Source organism: Cetorhinus maximus, unplaced genomic scaffold, assembly GCF_964194155.1.
Source record: "Cetorhinus maximus unplaced genomic scaffold, sCetMax3.hap1.1 HAP1_SCAFFOLD_723, whole genome shotgun sequence".
Classification (NCBI taxonomy): Eukaryota; Metazoa; Chordata; class Chondrichthyes; order Lamniformes; family Cetorhinidae; genus Cetorhinus; species Cetorhinus maximus.
Window position 1 is genome coordinate 172369 of NW_027596665.1, and position 17038 is coordinate 189406.

A 17038-nucleotide genomic window follows, 5' to 3' on the forward strand; every position below is an offset into this window, starting at 1 on the left:
TTTCCGATAACAGTCTAATTCCCTTTTGAATGCTTCAATTGAACCTGCCTCCACCACACTCCCAGGCAGTGCATTCCAGACCTTAACCACTCACTGCGTGAAGAAGGTTTTCCTCGTGTCACTTTTGCTTCTTTTACCAACTACTTTAAATCTGTGCCCTCTCGTTTTAGATCCTTTCAGAAGGGGGATCTCATCAGATTCTCCCCATCAACCCTGTCCAGACCCCTCATGATTTTGAATACACTTCCAGCCCACTGAAACACCAGTTCTTCAGACTGGTGAGAGGCCATTCATCTGCTCTGAGTGTGGGAAGGGATTCACTCATCATCCCACCTACTGGCACACCAGGGAATTCACAAGTAACTATTGTGATTGGATTTTGCTGTTAATCACAAACAGAACTGAACTATGTTTATTGGGGTCTGTTTCTGCTGATGTTAATAAACTCCAGCCCAGTTATAGGGCATAATATTGTGGATAAAATTCAAATCAGCAGCTTTGTGTTAAATACAGTGTGTTGAGTCTTTTTAGTATCTCTGAGACAAGTTAGTTCCTTTTGAAGGGCTCTCCCTCTCCCCTGTCTCCTCCATCCTCATTGCCAACAAGTGTGAGAAGCTCATGGAGTTTCTTTGTCACTAAGATTGAAACAATTTGATCAGCTGCCTCTGCTGCCTCCCTCCCTTCCACTAGATCACCAGTCCAATTAACCTTGAATGTTCCCCCCTCGCCCTGAACGTACATCTTTCTGTAGTTTCTCTCCCATGTCCCCTTGTTCCTTCTCAGCACTTAGCTTTGCCATGAGACCCATCTCCTGCTACCCCAGCCCTATTTTCACTCATTTGTTGATCTCCAAGCTTCCCATGTTCATTAACATTGTTAACAGTTCTCTCTCTTCAGGCACTGCTCCTCTCTCCTTCAAATCTGACATTATCACCCCCTCCTCAATAAAATCAACCATTGATCCCACCATCCTTGCAAACCACTCCAAGCTCCCTTTCCCCTTCAAAGTCCTGAAATGTGTTGACACCTCCCAAATCCTGCCCATCTTTTTGGAATTCCATTTTTGAATCTGAACATATGAAATAAGAGCAGAAGTAGGCCATTTGGCCCCTCGACACATAAGATTTCTGCCTCTGCCACATTATCGAAGTAGCTCTTCTCATCGTCCTAAACTGCATCCAATGTAACCAAGGTAAACTCTCCCTCATTGTCCTTTGTCCTTCTTGGCCCATCTACAGTCTTTGACACCATTGACCAAACCATCCATAGCGATGGTGAATAAATGCTGGCCTAGCCACATCCCATAAATGAATTAAAACATAAATTCCTTCAATGCCTCTTCATTGTTGTCCAGCTGGGTGGGACTGATCCCTGATTCCTTTATTATCAAATTGCAGCAAGAGGATCAGCTGCAGTAGCTGTGATTATTTGAGTTTTTTTTACAAACTGACTCACTGGGAAAATGATCATGTGTCACTAGACATTAACATAAAAATGTTCCATTATCGGTCTCACATTGACTGTCTCTTACAGACCAAGTCCTTCTAAATATATCACCGCTCCTGGATTAGATCAACAGGGAAAAGTGAAGACGGTATAGTCCACAACCCAATCTAATAGCAGTAAAAATATCTGAAAATTCCCATTAAAATGCAAGGCATTGCAGAGCAACTGTGTCTTCTGTGACTTATTGGAACAGAGTCATTACACAGATTGGCCAAAAGCTCCATTATTGCAGGATGCGGATGGTAGAAGATGGAGCTTGATCTTTCTTATTTTTCAACACCGACATTAGCGGAATCTCACCCCCACTTTCCTAGAATCAAACGAAGATTAAGTGAGTTCGATCTCTAATGGCGGCCGCAGTACCCACAATACCATACGGCTCAGAAACCGCTCTATCTGCCGCGGGTTGGCCGGGTGGGTCGCGCATGCTCGGAGGGTCCTGGTCTCTTTGTTTGAGGTTGTTCCCGGAGAGAAGCCGGAAGCGGCGGATAGTGAGAGTGGAGAATGTTCATTGTTTAATATTCGGCTCTGGGGCCGCACTCGGGATTTGTAAACCCCGCCCCCCTGCCCGGGGTTTATTCACCCGACTGTTCACGATGCGCGGCTGATTGACGGCGGAGCTAGACCAATAGGAAGAGGGGGCGGGGTTGGGGGCATAAGCACCGACGGCTGATCCTCCAACCAATTGGAGTGAATGAGGGGCGGGGCTGAGTCCAGATCATTGGCTGAAACTCTGCATCATTTTGAAATGGGCAATGGGAGATGTCACAGAGCTGGAAGCAGGCAGCCTGGAGTATTGTGTGCAGTTTTCGTCTCCTTACCGAAGAAAGGATATACTTGCCACAGAGGAAGTGACTGCAAAGCTTCACCAGCCTGATTCCTGGGATGGCAGGATTGTTGTATGAGGAGAGTTTTGGGTCGACTAGGGCTGTATTCACTGGAGTTCAGAAGAATGAGAGGGGCCGTCATTGAAACGTTTAAAATTCGGACAGAAGTGTACAGACTGGATGCAGGGATGATGTTTCCCCAGGCTGGGTTTGGAGGGGTGGGTGGTGGGGGGCGTCTGGAACAAGGGGTCAGTCTCAGGATATGGTGCAGGCCATTTAGGACTGAGTTGAGGAGAAATTTCTTTGCACAGTGCGTGGTGAACCTGTGGAATTGTCTACCACAAAAGGCTGTGGAGGCCAAATCGCTGAATAGATTTCTAGACATGAAAGGCATCAAGGGGTTTGGGGAAAGAGGGGGAGTATGATGTTGAGGTAGAGGGTCAGCCATGATCATTTGAATGGAAGAGCAGGCTCGAGGGGCCAAATGGCCTACTCCTGCTCCTATTTTCTATGTTTCTAAGTGTCTATGCCTTGGTAAAGGAGCAGATGTTGGTCACAAAATCAGCTCAGGGTGAAATCAATGTTGAGATGATGAACAATGTGGCTCAGACTCAGACAGTGGCCAGAATAACAACAGAATAATAGAATCCAACCAATACAGTCAGATGTGAACTTACTGGTGTGTCAGAAGGTTGAATGATCGAGTGAATCCCTTCCCAGATTCAGTGCAGGTGAATGGTTTCTCTCCATTGGTATTTCATCTGATCTTTAGAGCTTTGAAAACTCTTCAGACAGTGAGAACAATTAAAAGGTCTCTTATCAGACTCAACAACCTGATGGGCAGTGAGGTTGGACACACAAGTGAATCAGGATTGGATGTGTCAATAAATTTCAGTTATGGAGCAGCTCTATTAAGAGAAAGGCAGGACAAACTTAAGGACTAAAGGTAAAGTTCAGGCAGTGATTTACAGAACAACGTGAGCTCTATACTTCCCTTGTCATATCTGGACAGCAGAGCACACTTCTTCCCTTGGAGCTTCCAGTTTTCTTGTGGAGTTTCCAGCTTTCGTGTTTCTTTCTCTTCTTTCCTTTGTTCTTTTCTCCACTGTACCAAACCCCTCAGGTGGACTGTTCTTATGCTGGAAACCCCCCAACTGGCTCCCCTGAGGCCGCCAATCAGAACTGTCCATGGACATTTCACTACACAATCATGTGGCTCTTGTCCAATCACAGGTGTGTTCATGTGAACAGCATTCGCCTGTTGATGAGAGCACACATATTCCTCTATGATTACATAGAACATCTGCACTTCCACCATCTCACAGTTCTAAACTCAGACAAGCCGGTTCAAAGCATGACATCACCTCCAGAGATTCTACCCTACAGATCAACACACAGGCAAAGAAAGAACACAACTCCTGCAGACTATATTAATACACAGTCAAAGAAAGAACAGAATTCTCACAGACTGTATCCGGAGAATGGATGACTGAGTGAATCTCTTCCCACACACGGAGTAAGTTTTATGCTTTCTCCTCACTGTGAATGTGCTGGTGTTTCTGGAAGCTGGATGATTCGGTAAATCGCTTCCCACACACAGTGCAGGTGAATGGCCTCTCCCCAGTGTGACTGTGCCAATGAGTTCCCAGCCGGGATAGAGAACTGAGTCCCTTCCCACAGTCCCCACATTTCCATGGTTTCTCCCTGTTGCTTAATCCTTGCTGACAATTCTTACTGACTTACACACTCTTCAAAGTGAAACCTCCATTATGAAATTAAATTATCAAACAACAGGAATCAAAACAGTGAAATATTTTACAGGCACATCAATAAAAGCTTCATCAATCAACATTGATACTGATGAAATTTGGAAGTCACTGAGTTCAATTATTTCTGACACAGCAGCAGCAACATTTGGTAAAGGTGGAACCCACAACAAAGGCTGGTTTGAGACCTACTCAGCAGAGATGACATATATCATTGAAGCAAAAAGCAAAGCCTACCTGGTGTACAACATAAACCCAACAGCTAAGTACTGTGTGCAGTACCCTGTTGCTAGTGTCCATGTGTCTCTCCAGGTTGGACGATCAGTTAAGCCTTACACAGGATTATATAGGATATACAGCACAGAAGGAAGCCATTGAGCCCAACCAGTGCATGTTGGTGTTTATTTTCCACTCAAGCCACCTCTCATCTTTCCACTTCTAAATCTACCATCATGAGCTAATATTTCCTTCAGCCACATATGTTTGTCTAACCTCCCCATGAATACATCTATACTATTCCCTTCACCCACTTCCTGTGGTCTTCAGTTCCACATTCTCACCACTCTTTGGGCGAAGAAGTTTCTTTTGAATTCCCTATTGGATTTCTCGGTGACTATCTTATATTGATGGTCTCTAGTTTTGCTCTTCCCCACAAGAGGAAACATTCTGTCTGTTTCCTCTCCATTAAAACTTTCATCATTTTAAAGTCCTAAATTAGTTCAGCTTCAGACATCTTTTTTCAAGAGAAAAGAGATCCAGTCTGTTCATCCTTTCCTGATATGTAAACCCATGCATTTCTGGTATCATTCTTATCAATTTTCTCTGCACCCTCTCCAGTGTCTCTATATCCTTTCTATAATTTGGTGACCAGAACTGCACACAGTACTTGGCTGTTGGGTTTATTTTGTGTGTCAAAAGGAGATCTTCCTTCCACAGCTTCCAACCTCATAGTCTCCCAACCTCCCACAACTCTTTCTCCGGTACATCGATGACTGCTTCGGTGCCACTTCATGCTGTCACCTGGACCTGGAAAAATTTATTAATTTTGATTCCAATTTCCACTCCTCCAACACTTTCACATGGTCTATCACTGACACTTCCCTTTCCTTCTTTGACCTCTCTGTCTCAATTTCTGGTGATAGACTGTCCACCAATATTCATGACAAGCCCACCGACTCCCACAGCTACCTCGACTACAGCTCCTCACACTCTGCTTCCTGTTAGGACTCCATCCCATTCTCTCAGTTCCTTCACCTCCGTCGCATAGTTCCGATGATGCCACTTTCCAAAACAGTTCTTCTGACATGTCTTCCTTCTTCCTTAACCGAGGTTTTCCACACACGGTGGTTGACAGGGCCCTCAACCCTGTCCGACCCATCTCCCGCGCATCTGCCCTCACACCTTCCTCTCCCTCCCAGAACCATGATAGGGTCCCCCTTGTCCTCACTTATCACCCCACAGCCTCCGCATTCAAAGGATCATCCTCCACCATTTCTGCCAATTCCAGCATGATGCCACCACCAAACACATCTTTCCTTCACCGCCCCCCCGTCGGCATTCTGTAGGGACCATTCCCTCCGGGATACCCTGGTCCACTCCTCCATCACCCCTACACCTCAACACCCTCCCATGCAACCACAGAAGGTACAACACCTGCCCCTATACTTACCCCCTCCTCACCGTCCAAGGGCCCAAACACTCCTTTCAAGTGAAGCAGTAATTCACTTGCACTTCCATCAATTTAGTCTGCTGCATTCGCTGCTCCCAATGTGGTCTCCTCTACTTTGGAGAGACTAAACGCAGACTGGGTGACCACTTTTCAGAACACCTTTGGTCTGTCCACAAGCATGACCCAGACCTTCCTGTCGCTTGCCATTTCAACACCCCATCCTGCTGTCATGCTCACATGACCGTTCTTGGCCTGCTGCAATGTTCCAGTGAAGCTCAACGCAAACTGGAGGAACAGCACCTCATCTTCCAATTAGGCACTTTACAGCCTTCTGGACTTAACATTGAGTTCAAAAACTTCAGGTCATGAACTCTCTCCTCCATCCTCACCCCATCTTTTATCCCCCTTTTTAAATTTAATTTTATTTATATATATATATTTTTTTCTTTTCTCACTGATTTCTATTATTATTTTTGAAATTTATTTCTATTCATTGTTTATTTCCCACCTTTAAGCCTATTTTGATCCCCTCCCCCGCGCCTCACCCCCACTAGGGCCATCTGTCATTGCTCATCCTGCTTTCCACCCTTAATGTCACCATTAGCACATCCTTTAGCTCATATCACCATCGTCAACACCCCTTTGACCTTTTATTTATGACATCTTTTGCAGTCTCTCCTTTGCCTCCACCGATCACTGGCCCTCTATCCAGCTTCATCTGTCCCACCCCCTTTAACAGCTTATATTTCACTACATTTCTATTTCTCTTTAGTTCTGATGAAGAGTCATATGGACTCGAAATGTTAACTAGTCTTTCTCTCCACAGATGCTGTCAGACCTGCTGAGTTTTTCCAGCAATTTTTGCTTTTGTTCCTGGGTAACCACCCCTTCAATTGTCTGTCTCTGGACACCACTCGCAATGCGCATGCGCACCGATATAGATGGAGCAGCCATATTGAACATGCTCCAGCTCACAATGCCCGTGTGATTGATGTCAGCTCCAGGCCAGTAGGAGGAAGGAGCGGGATGGAGGACCGAACGGGAGCAGTAGGTCCCCCATCCAATCGGAGTGAGTGAGGGGCATGGCTGAGCATGGATCTCCCCTAACTTGCATTTCCCCTAACTTAGTCTACTGCATTCGTTGCTCCCAATGCGGTCTCCTCTACATTGGAGAGACTAAACGCAAACTGGGCGACCGCTTTGCAGAACACCTCCGGTCTGTCCGCAAGAAAGACCCAAACCTCCCTGTCGCTTGCCATTTTAACACTCCACCCTGCTCTCTTGCCCACATGTCTGTCCTTGGCTTGCTGCATTGTTCCAGTGAAGCCCAACGCAAACTGGAGGAACAGCACCTCATCTTCTGACTAGGCACTTTACAGCCTTCCGGGATGAATATTGAATTCAACAACTTTAGATCTTAAACTCCCCCTCCCCCCATCCCCACCCCGTTTCTTCCCTATCCCTTTTTTTCAATAATTTATATAGATTCTTCTTTTCCCACCTATTTCCATTATTTTTAAATCTACAACTAATACCTTGTTAGCCTTTCCACCCAACCCCCACTAGAGCTGAACCTTGAGTATCCTGCCATCCATTCTTAATTAGCACTTTTCTTAGATAATATCACCACCTTCAACACCTCTTTGATCCTTTTGTCTGTGACATGTTTTGATTATCTGCTCCTATCACTGCTTGCTTGTCCACACAACCACCCCACCCTCAACTTCTCTCTCCCCCCGCCCCCCACCTTAAACCAGCTTATATTTCACCTCTCTCCTAACTATACATCAGTTCTGTTGAAGGGTCATGTTGGACTCGAAACGTCAACTCTTTTCTTCTCCACCGATGCTGCCAGACCTGCTGAGTTTTTCCAGGTAATTCTGTTTTTGTTATGGATCTCCCTCATTTGTTGAACAGAGTCACATAGAGTTATACAGTACAGAAATAGGCCCTTCGGCCTATTGGGACTGTGCCGGCCATCAAGCACCTGTCTATTCTAAACCCATATTCCACCACCTGGCCCGTAGCCCTGTATGCTATGGCTTTTCAAGTGCTCATCTAAATACTTCTTAAATGTTGTGAGGGTTCCTGCCTCTACCAACCCCTCAGGCAATGTGTTCCAGATTACAACCACCCTTTGGGTGAAAAAAATTTTCCTCAAATCCCCTCTAAACCTCCTGCCCCTTACCTTAATTCCATGCCCCCTATTATTGACACCTCCGCTAATTATGCCCACCATAATTTTGTAAGCCTCTAATATGTTCCCCTTCAGCCTTCTCTGCTCTAAAGGAAACAACCCTACAACCCTAGCCTATCCAATCTCTCTTCATAGTTGAAACGGTCCAGCCCAGGCAACATCCTGGTGAATCTGTCCTGCATCCTCTCCAGTGCAATCACATCCTTCCTATAGTGTGGCGACCAGAACTGCACACAGTACTCCAGCTGTGGCCTAACTAGTGTTTTATACAGCTCCAACATAACCTCTCTGCTCTTATATTCTACGCCTCCTCTGTACTTCCTAGGGTCCTACCATTCATTATGTATACCCTTGCCGTGTTAGTCCTTTCAACATGCATCACCTCACATATCTCAGGGTTACATTCCATTTTCCACTGCTCTGCCCATCTTACCAGCCCATCTATATCATCCTGTAATCTAAGGCTTTTCTCCTCATTATTTACAACACCACCAGTTTTTATGTCATCTGTGAACTTACTGACAACTGAAACTCTGCATCATTTTGAAAGCTGATTTTGTCTCAAACTCCACGAGAAAACTTGATGAAACCCTTTGGGTGTGGAGCAAACATTTCAGCAATTGTTACTGAAATGGACTTATTCACAAGGAATGAAATAAACATACTTAATTAGAGAACCATAAATAATATGTACCATTTAACAACACTAGATATACCTCACCCTATATTAATTTATTGGCCCCTGGGTAACCGCCCCTTTAATTGTGAATATTAAGAAAGAGGCCATCCTTTGTCAGACGAATAAATGTGTCAGATTCATTGCGAAGATTGGACAACAGATCCATTGTTGCAGGGTTCGGATAGTAGGTGATGGGCCTTGGTCTTTCTTAGTTTGCAATCTCTATATCAGTATAACCTTGTCTTCATTTCTTCAGATTCAGACAAAAATTAAGTCAGTTCCAATGAAGAGTCATAGTGGGTTTGAAACAATAACTCTGTTTCTCTCTCCACAGATGCTGCCAGAGTTGCTGAGTTTTTCCAGTATTTTCTGTTTTTATTTCAGATTTCCAACATCCGCAGTATTTTGCTTTTATTTTAATGATCAATGGACTCTGGGTCTCTAATGGCATCCGTATTACCCACAGTCCCAAACATCTATAGAAACCGCTCTATCTGCCGCGGGTTGGCCGGGTGAATTGTGCATGCTCGGAGGGTCCTGGTCTCTTTGTTTGAGGTTGTTCACAGAATCACACAGTGCAGAAGAGGCCCTTCAGCTCTTCAAGTCTGCACCAACATGTGAGAAACACCTGATCTACCTACCTAATCCCATTTACCCGCACTTGGCCCATGGCCTTGAATGTTATGATGTGCCAAGTGCTCATCCAGGTACTTTTTAAAGGATGTGAGGCAACCCTCCTTCATCACCCTCTCCCAGGCAGCGCATTCTCCACCCTCTGGGTAAAAAAGTTTTTCTTCACATCCTCCCTAAACCTCCTGCCCATCACCTTGAACTTATGTCCCCTTGTGACTGACCCTTCAACTAAGGGGAACAGCTGCTCCCTATCCGCCCTGTCCATGCCCCTCATCATCTTGTACACCTCGATCAGGTCGCCCCTCAGTCTTCTCTGCTCCAACGAAAACAACCCAAGTCTATCCAACCTCTCTTCATAACTTAAATGTTAATAAAGGCAAGTATCCCATATGCCTTCTTAACCACCTTATCTACCTGTCCGGCGGATAGTGAGAGTGGAGAATGTTCATTGTTTAATATTCGGATCTGGGGCCGCACTCGGGATTTGTAAACCCCGCCCCGGTTTTATGAACCCGCTCCCGACAGTGACCTCTCACCTGACAGCTCACAATGCCCGGCTGATTGACAGCGGTTCCGGGCCAATAGGAAGAGAGAGGCGGGACTGGAGGACCGAGCAGGTGCGGTTTGCCCTCCAACCAATTGGAGTGATGGATGGGCGGGGCTAGGCCGCGACTGATGCATGCGCAGTACTAGAACCGGAGCTGGAAGAAGGAGCGGTCGAGTTGAGATCACAAAGGGTGAGAAATGAATCTAACGGCTGGAGATTGTGAACCGGGGAGGGGGAGCCTGGAAACCACGCGCGAGCTCGGAGGGCGGGTGGAGATTGTGAACCGGGGGGAGCCTGGACACCGCGCGCGAGCTCGGAGGGCGGGTGGAGGTTGTGAACCGGGGGGAGCCTGGACACCGCGCGCGAGCTTGGAGGGCGGGGAGACGGTGCCCCAGTGGTAATGCCACTGGGCTCGTGACATGGGTTCAAGTCCCAACATAGGACTATGGGTTATTGTCCTTGTGAGTGCAGCACAGTTTTACCGGAATGATACCTGGACTCCAAGAGTCAGTTAATAATTTATAAAACTATCAATTATCGTAAACCCCATCTGGTTCACTAATGTCCCTTTAGGGAAGGAAATCTGCCGTCCTTACCAAGTCCGGCCTACATGTGACTCCAGCCCCACAGTGATGTGGTTCACTCTGAAACGGCCCAGCAAGCCACACAGCTCCAGGGCCATTAGGGATGGGCAATGCACACATCCCATCATAGAATAAAAAAACACATGGTGTGTGCGGGACTGGAAACCCTGGTAAGAGGCCTGCCTTATGCAGGCAATTGCCTATTGTCATATTGAGAGGGGAAGGTGGAGTGAATGGGTAGTGATGTTGGTGAGGGAATTGTCATTTGTGGCAGAAAACTCCAAACTTGTCAAGCTTTGTGTCAACGATTGTTTCCTCATTTCACTGTGAAAGACATGGCTACAATTTTTTGACCATGCTTGTCCTCACTTCCCCAGATTCAGACAAAGATTCAGTCAGTTCCAAAGAAGAGTCATAGTCCTAGACTCTGGGGGCATAGTGTAAACATGAGAGCCAGACCTTCCAGGAGTGAAGTCAGCAAATACTTCTACACACAAAGGGAGGTAGAAGTTAGGAACTCTGTTCCACAAACAGCAGTTGATGCGAGATTAAATTGAAATCTGACAGGGACGAGGGACTAAACGGCCAACTTCTAGAATTATAGAAACTTGCAGCACAGAAAGAGCCCATTCAACCCTTTATGCTTGTGCTGTTTCTTTGAAAGAGCAATCATGTTTAGCCCCAGACACCCACTTTCTGTTTGTAATCCATATGTTCCTCATTCTCAAATCCCTGTCAACTTCCTTTTAAAATTCCTTCTCGAGTCAGGTCCCAGCACCTTTTCAGGTAGAGAGTTCCAGATCCTGACAACTCTCTGTTGGTGCAGAAACTGCTGAACTTGATGTTGAGTCTGGAAGTTTGTAAAATGCCAGATCGAAAGATGAGCTGCTGTTCCTAGAGCTCCCACTGAGCTTCATTGGAACAGTTCAGGAGGCCAAGGACAGAGAGGTCAGAGTGGGAGTGGGGCGGAGAATTAAAATGACAAGTGACTGGAAGCTCAGGGTCAAGCTCACAGACTGAACAGAGGTTGTTCCACAAAGTGATCACACAATCTGTGTTTGATCTTCACCATGTCGATCAGAGCACATGATGAGCACTGAATACAGTAACTAAATTGAAAACAATTACAAGTAAATGACTGTTTGTTTTAGGCCAAAGAAATATACTTTATTTGAAGAGTAAGGGTTACAATATAAAACAAGCCGATTTCCAGAATATTAAACCTTCAGTCCAGTTACAGTGATTTTTAACATCAGCAGAAACAAACCCAAACTATCAGAATGAACAAGGTTCAGTACTGGGTGTGATCAACAGCAACAATAACAGCAGAATCCAACCCCTGGAGTCAATGCTGAACTCGCTGGTGTATCAGCCGGTTGGATGATGGATTAAATCCCTTCTCACACGTGGAGCAGGTGTCCGGCCTGTCCCCAGTGTGAACTCGCTGCTGTGTGTCTTGGAGCTGATGGCTTCCCCATGCACCAGCTGCTCTTGTCTTTCCAGGTGGTGGGGGTCATGGGTTTGGGAGATTCTATCAAAATTCTGGTTGAGCTGCAGATCTATGAAATCCATCTTCTTTTCCCTCCTCCACCTCTCACTCTCTCTTCTCCCACAGAGGCCAGAGTCTCGTGTAGGCCCAGACCGGGAGGTAGATTCCCTTCCCTCGAGAACATTAATGAACCAGTTGGGTTTTTATGACAATCTGGCAGTTTTCATAGTCACATTTTCCTCGTGTCAGCCCCACAAATTACCGGATTCATTCAGCTCAATTTCACAACCTGCCTTTCTGTTTTTGTGGGTTCTCTTTCATATTTCTTTGTTTCTGTTTTGAATTCACATTACAGAGTATGAGAAGGATTTGCAGTTAGGAAGGTCAAACCAAAATCACATCAAAATCTGCCAGAGTCTCTCGATTCATCAGGACCTGAAGATCATCAGCCTTTGAACATGGAAGCAAAAAGCACCGTTTACACCAGGGAGAAACCGTGGAAATGTGGGGACTGTGGGAAGGGATTCAGATCCCCGTCTAATCTGGAAACTCATCGACGCAGTCACACTGGGGAGAGGCCGTTCATCTGCTCCGTGTGTGGGAAGGGATTCACTCAGTTAATCTGCCTTCAGAGACACCAGCGACTTCACACTGGGGAGAGGCCGTTCACCTGCTCCGTGTGTGGAAAAGGATTCACTCGCTCATCCCACCTGCTGGAACACCAGCAAGTTCACACTGACAAGAGAGAGTTTAAATGCCCTGACTGTGAAAAGAGCTTTAAAAACCCACATGGACTGAGGGAGCACCAGCGCATTCATACTGCGTATGCACCATTCAGCTGCTCACAGTGTGGGAAGAGGCTCAGGACTTCATCCCGCCTTCTGAAACACCAGCGAGTTCACACTGACGAGAGACCGTTTAAATGTCCAGACTGTGGGAAGTGCTTCAAAAGTTCTGGGCATCAACAATGTCATCAACGTATTCACACTGATGAGAGACCATTCAGGTGCTCTCACTGCGGGACTGGGTTCAGGCAACCATCTCATCTCACTGCACACCAGCGCACTCACACTGGGGAGAGGCCGTTCACCTGCTCTGAGTGTGGGAAGAAATTCACTCAGAAACCCCACCTGCTGAGACACCAGCGAGTTCACACTGACGAGAGGCCGTTTAAATGTCCAGACTGTGGGAAGTGCTTTAAAAGTTCTGGGGATCTGCAATACCACCAACGTATTCACACTGATGAGAAACCATTCAGATGCTCTCACTGTGGGACTGGGTTCAGGCAATCATTTCATCTCACCGCACACCAGCGCACCCACACTGGGGAGAGACCGTTCACCTGCTCTGAGTGTGGGAAGGGATTCGCTCAGTCATCCAACCTGCTGACACACCAGCAAGTTCACACTGGGGAGAAGTCGTTCACCTGCTCCGGATGTGGGAAGGGATTCACTCGCTTATCCTACCTGGTGACACACCAGAGAGTTCACAAGTGATTACAGGGGTTGGATTCTGCTGTTATTGCTGGACTGAATCATGTTCATTCTGACAGTTGGGGTTGATCTCTAATGTTAGTTGCCCAGTTTAGACTTAGCGTGTACCCGCACCATCTCTCAATTATGTGTGAATAGACCATCATGTCTGCAAACCTCGTTTTCAATGTAAATCACTCAGAAACTGCCTTGAACTAAAGATGAACAATAAAGAGATCACAGTGCAATCCTGCAGCTCTATATTGATGGGAGAAAGTCTGTTCTGTAACTCGAGGATGAAGCTCGGTAAGTTCTGAATGTTTTTAATTACAAGTAGGCTCGAGCTATTTGAGAGACGGGCTGTTCAAAGCTGTTAACTTGTCAAATATTGAAGGAATTACTCTGAAAATAAACTCACCAATTGATAACCTCAGACTCTGCTCCCTGCTGTAATTAATACTCAGCCATTCGTGCTGATTTACAGTGAATCACTGAATATCCTGTGGAGTCTTTGTTCCTTGTTTTATGAAATAGCTCTCCCCATTAGTGAACTGCTGGATAACTCTGATTACACTTAGACATGTCTAGAAAAGGTCTGTGTGCCCACATTTCACTGTGATTTGTAAACAATGAACAATGTTCATGGCCTGACTTGTAGTCTGGTATCCGGGTGATTTGTGAAGAAAGATTTAATTCACTCACTCAGCAGCTTGAGGGGAACCAGACTGAGGTTTAATGAACATAATAAATAGGAGTAGGAAGAGGCCATTTGGCCCATTAAGTCTGCTCTGCTATTCGATATGATCATGGTTGATCTTCTACCTCAGATCCACACTCCCCAGAAACCTTAATTCCCCTTGTACCCAAAACTCTGTCGACCTCTGTCTTAAATATAACTGAGAACCACGGATCCCTGGGATAGAAAGTTCCAAAGATTCACAACTGAGTGAAGAAATTCCTCCTCATCTCAGTCCTAAATGGTCGACCCCTTATTCTGAGACTGATCCCCGTGTTCTAAATTCACCAGTTGGGAAACATTTTCTCAGCATTTACCTTGTCAGGCCATTTAAGAATGTTTCAGTTGGATCACTCAATCTTCCAAACTCCATTCAATCGAGGCCGAGTCTGCTCGATCTCTCCTCATGGGACAATCTCCTCATCCCAGGAACCAGTCTGGTGAACATTTGTTTCACTCCCTCCAGGGCAAGTATGTCCTTCCTTAGGTAAGGAGACTAAACCTGCACACACTACTCCAGGTGATGCCTCACCAATGCTCTGTATAATTGTGGTAAGACATCTTTACTCTTATACTCCAATCCCTTTGTAATAAAAGCTAACAGACCATTTACCATTTGTTTGCTGTACCTGCATGTTAACTTTCTGTGATTCATGTACAAGAACACCCAGGTCCCTCTGAATGCAAATATTTCCCAGTCTCGCACCATTCAAAAAATATTCTTTTTTTTCCTACCAAAGTGGATAACTTCACACTTCACCGTGTTGTATTCCATCTGCCATGTTCTTACCCAACCTGTCTATATCCCTGTACAGCCTCTTTGTGTCCTCCTCAGCACTTACTTTCCCACCCAACATTGTATTGTCAGAAAACCTGGATACATTACACTCAGTCCCCTCATCTAAGTCATTGATATCGATTGTAAATAGCTGAGGCACAACTGCTGATCCTTGTGGTACCTGCTAGTCACAGCCTGCCAACCTGAAAATGTCCTGTTTATTCCCACTCTCTGTTTTCTGACCATTAACCAATCCTCAGTCCATGCTCAGATACCCCCCAAACACCAGACCGAATTTTGTGTGATGACCTCTCGTGTGGCCCCTCATCAAATGCTTTTTGAAAATCCAAATACACATCTACTGATATCCTCATTATCCTCCTGACTTATTACATTTTCAAAAAGCTCTGAACACATTTGTCAAACATGATCTCCCTTTCATAAATCCATATTGGCTCTGCTCGATCAGTTAATGATTTTCTAAGTGCCCTGTTACCACATCCCTCATGGTAGATTCCTACATTTTGCCAATTACTGATGTTAGATGAACTGGCCTCTAGTTCCCCATTTTCTCTCTTCCTCCTTTTTTGAAAAGTGAGATGATGTTTGCTATCAAGGTTGGGAGAGACACTCTGGAAGGTATGGGGGAGCTGGGACTTGTCCATGAGAGTAACCAAAGGTCTAGGATCTGAAATAATCCAGAGTGATGATGATGTGTTAGTCATGGCTCAGTGGTTGCATTTCCATGTCTTAGTCAGGAGGTTGTGGATTTAAATCCGCATCCAGAAAGATGAGCATAAAATCCAGGCTAACATTCCACCGCAGTACTGAGGGAGAGACTGTCAGAGACTGCACTGAGACAGAATGGATGGGTGTAAGAGATCCATTGACATTATTTCAAAGAGCAGGGGATTTATCCCAGGAATCTTGGTCAATATTTATCCCTCAATCAACGTCACTGAAACAGATTATCTGGGTATTATCAATTTGTTGTCTATGCGATCTTGCTGTGCATAAATTAGCTGCTGTATTTCCTACATTCCAACATTGACTGCACTTCAAAGGAATTTCATTGGCTGTAAAATGCTTTGGGACATCCTGATGTCATGAAAGGCTCTGCAGAAATAAAAATCTTTCTTTAACAGAGGAGAAAAGGCCCAGAAATGGAACAGTCGAGAACAAGATTTCAATTAGTCTCCTCTTATCCTGAAGAAAACAAATATTCCACACACTGTGTGTTTGACGCCAAAGTGATTTATTTGACATTTAACCAGAATATTAAACTCCAGCCCTGTTACAGGGATTATTAACATCAAGAGGAATAAAGCCCCAAGAGCTGGATTTTCAAAGAGGGTTGGGAACCTGACACTGGATGAATTCTGGGTCCGCAATCTGCACCTGAACTGCATCGCTCTTGCAGCATTATTTTTAAATGTAAATAAGCTGTTTTGGCAGGAGGTGAGCTCAGCATCCAGACCGAGGCACCAAGTGCCTCCGGGGGCAGGGAGCTTCCTGTCCAGCAGCAAAGGCAGCCATTTTGGGGTTTGCTACTGCTTTGCCGAGGGGAGCTAGCAGCTCATGAAATGACCAGGACAATAAAGACAATACAAGTGTGCACGGACATCAAGATACAGCGCTCAAACCGGAACAAGTCTATCCCTCAAATTCAACAAACAAAAACCAGATGAAAATTAACTTCCTTTCGATCTATGGTAACTCCACAGCTGTGCGCTAACGTGCAGCAGACTATCTGACTTCATCCTGTAAGTAAGCCTGGGTACTAGATTTTAGTGTAGCCCAACCATTTTCAGGTTCATTTCATGTCATATTCATTGTAATAAGCTAACAATGTCAAAACACAATTTTCTGCTAACATTGAGATAAGAAGCCATTTTGATGATTTTAACCTTTTCCAACAAACTTTCCCAAAACAGTATTACGAAGCAGTGATTGACGGGCAACAGATGATTGGTAGTTGCTTAGAAGTCGCTTCATGTTATCTCAATATTTCTCCATTAGCATTTCTTATGAGAGAATTAAAGTGCTGTAACAGCTGGGAAAGAAATGGGATAAGCCTCGGACTTGCTCCCTATCAGGAACACACACTGTCCTTGATTGTTGAGTCTGTCTTAATGAATGGGCTCCTGAAAAAAAC